Source organism: Salmo salar, unplaced genomic scaffold, assembly GCF_965601325.2.
Source record: "Salmo salar unplaced genomic scaffold, fSalSal1 ptg000293l, whole genome shotgun sequence".
Lineage (NCBI taxonomy): Eukaryota > Metazoa > Chordata > Actinopteri > Salmoniformes > Salmonidae > Salmo > Salmo salar.
This window is the reverse complement of record NW_027675346.1, coordinates 1,772,501-1,775,000: the sequence shown is the minus strand read 5'-3', so window position 1 is coordinate 1,775,000 and position 2,500 is coordinate 1,772,501. Positions and strand designations below refer to the sequence as shown.

General features: G+C 42.6%; 6 non-coding genes across 6 annotated transcripts; all 6 read right to left on the bottom strand.

The window, feature by feature from the left end:
• Positions 1 to 271: 271 nt before the first annotated feature.
• LOC145868358 (5S ribosomal RNA) lies at positions 272 to 390 on the bottom strand. Its single transcript, XR_014384354.1, has one exon. It is a non-coding gene; the product is annotated as a 5S ribosomal RNA (ribosomal RNA).
• A 139-nt stretch (positions 391 to 529) lies between these two features.
• Positions 530 to 648, bottom strand: LOC145868748 (5S ribosomal RNA). The gene has a single exon (XR_014384744.1). It is a non-coding gene; the product is annotated as a 5S ribosomal RNA (ribosomal RNA).
• A 409-nt stretch (positions 649 to 1,057) lies between these two features.
• On the bottom strand, positions 1,058 to 1,176 carry LOC145872985 (5S ribosomal RNA). Its single transcript, XR_014388616.1, has one exon. It is a non-coding gene; the product is annotated as a 5S ribosomal RNA (ribosomal RNA).
• A 139-nt stretch (positions 1,177 to 1,315) lies between these two features.
• Positions 1,316 to 1,434, bottom strand: LOC145872984 (5S ribosomal RNA). The gene has a single exon (XR_014388615.1). It is a non-coding gene; the product is annotated as a 5S ribosomal RNA (ribosomal RNA).
• Positions 1,435 to 1,843: 409 nt separating this feature from the next.
• LOC145872983 (5S ribosomal RNA) lies at positions 1,844 to 1,962 on the bottom strand. Its single transcript, XR_014388614.1, has one exon. It is a non-coding gene; the product is annotated as a 5S ribosomal RNA (ribosomal RNA).
• Positions 1,963 to 2,101: 139 nt separating this feature from the next.
• LOC145867920 (5S ribosomal RNA) lies at positions 2,102 to 2,220 on the bottom strand. Its single transcript, XR_014383913.1, has one exon. It is a non-coding gene; the product is annotated as a 5S ribosomal RNA (ribosomal RNA).
• Between the last annotated feature and the right edge of the window lie 280 nt (positions 2,221 to 2,500).

Below are 2,500 nucleotides of genomic sequence, written 5' to 3'. Positions count from 1 at the left end.
CTTTTTAGCACAGGTAGTTGGATAAAATACAAACTTTATTTCCTTTCATCATTTGAACAGGGCAAAGGAGCACAAAGCACACACAAGCTGCATTCAGCAACAATATTCTTGTTTGTCTTATAAATACAAGGCAGATGCTAATTGAAAACACAAGGAAATTTGATCCTATTAAAAAGGCAGGAAGCTGCATTTAGTCAATTCATCATTAAATGCTTACTACAAGGCAGTGTTGCTGATGAAATAGTGCAGGGGCACACCCTCGTGGACAAAATGCTTACAGCACCTGGTATTCCCAGGCGGTCTCCCATCCAAGTAGTAACCAGGCCCGACCCTGCTTAGCTTCCGAGATCAGACGAGATCGGGCGTACCCAGGCTGGTATGGCCGTAAGCGAGAAACAATCTCTTGCTACAACATATATAGTCAAAGTGAGTCTGATAAAACAGACATTTAGTCAATTCATCATTAAATGCTTAATACAAGGCAGTGTTGCTGATGAAATAGTGCAAGAGCACACCCTCGTGGACAAAATGCTTACAGCACCTGGTATTCCCAGGCGGTCTCCCATCCAAGTACTAACCAGGCCCGACCCTGCCTAGCTTCCGAGATCAGACGAGATCGGGCGTACCCAGGCTGGTATGGCCGTAAGCGAGAAACAATCTCTTGCTACAACATATATAGTCAAAGTGAGTGTGATAAACAGACATTGCATTTTCACCAATTAGATAAGCAGCTTGAACTTTGTGTCACTGAAAAAGTAGAAGAAATTACAAACACTGTTCCCATCACTTTTTAGCACAGGTAGTTGGATAAAATACAAACTTTATTTCCTTTCATCATTTGAACAGGGCAAAGGAGCACAAAGCACACACAAGCTGCATTCAGCAACAATATTCTTGTTTGTCTTATAAATACAAGGCAGATGCTAATTGAAAACACAAGGAAATTTGATCCTATTAAAAAGGCAGGAAGCTGCATTTAGTCAATTCATCATTAAATGCTTACTACAAGGCAGTGTTGCTGATGAAATAGTGCAGGGGCACACCCTCGTGGACAAAATGCTTACAGCACCTGGTATTCCCAGGCGGTCTCCCATCCAAGTACTAACCAGGCCCGACCCTGCTTAGCTTCCGAGATCAGACGAGATCGGGCGTACCCAGGCTGGTATGGCCGTAAGCGAGAAACAATCTCTTGCTACAACATATATAGTCAAAGTGAGTCTGATAAAACAGACATTTAGTCAATTCATCATTAAATGCTTAATACAAGGCAGTGTTGCTGATGAAATAGTGCAAGAGCACACCCTCGTGGACAAAATGCTTACAGCACCTGGTATTCCCAGGCGGTCTCCCATCCAAGTACTAACCAGGCCCGACCCTGCTTAGCTTCCGAGATCAGACGAGATCGGGCGTACCCAGGCTGGTATGGCCGTAAGCGAGAAACAATCTCTTGCTACAACATATATAGTCAAAGTGAGTGTGATAAACAGACATTGCATTTTCACCAATTAGATAAGCAGCTTGAACTTTGTGTCACTGAAAAAGTAGAAGAAATTACAAACACTGTTCCCATCACTTTTTAGCACAGGTAGTTGGATAAAATACAAACTTTATTTCCTTTCATCATTTGAACAGGGCAAAGGAGCACAAAGCACACACAAGCTGCATTCAGCAACAATATTCTTGTTTGTCTTATAAATACAAGGCAGATGCTAATTGAAAACACAAGGAAATTTGATCCTATTAAAAAGGCAGGAAGCTGCATTTAGTCAATTCATCATTAAATGCTTACTACAAGGCAGTGTTGCTGATGAAATAGTGCAGGGGCACACCCTCGTGGACAAAATGCTTACAGCACCTGGTATTCCCAGGCGGTCTCCCATCCAAGTACTAACCAGGCCCGACCCTGCTTAGCTTCCGAGATCAGACGAGATCGGGCGTACCCAGGCTGGTATGGCCGTAAGCGAGAAACAATCTCTTGCTACAACATATATAGTCAAAGTGAGTCTGATAAAACAGACATTTAGTCAATTCATCATTAAATGCTTAATACAAGGCAGTGTTGCTGATGAAATAGTGCAAGAGCACACCCTCGTGGACAAAATGCGTACAGCACCTGGTATTCCCAGGCGGTCTCCCATCCAAGTACTAACCAGGCCCGACCCTGCTTAGCTTCCGAGATCAGACGAGATCGGGCGTACCCAGGCTGGTATGGCCGTAAGCGAGAAACAATCTCTTGCTACAACATATATAGTCAAAGTGAGTGTGATAAACAGACATTGCATTTTCACCAATTAGATAAGCAGCTTGAACTTTGTGTCACTGAAAAAGTAGAAGAAATTACAAACACTGTTCCCATCACTTTTTAGCACAGGTAGTTGGATAAAATACAAACTTTATTTCCTTTCATCATTTGAACAGGGCAAAGGAGCACAAAGCACACACAAGCTGCATTCAGCAACAATATTCTTGTTTGTCTTATAAATACAAGGCAGATGCTAAT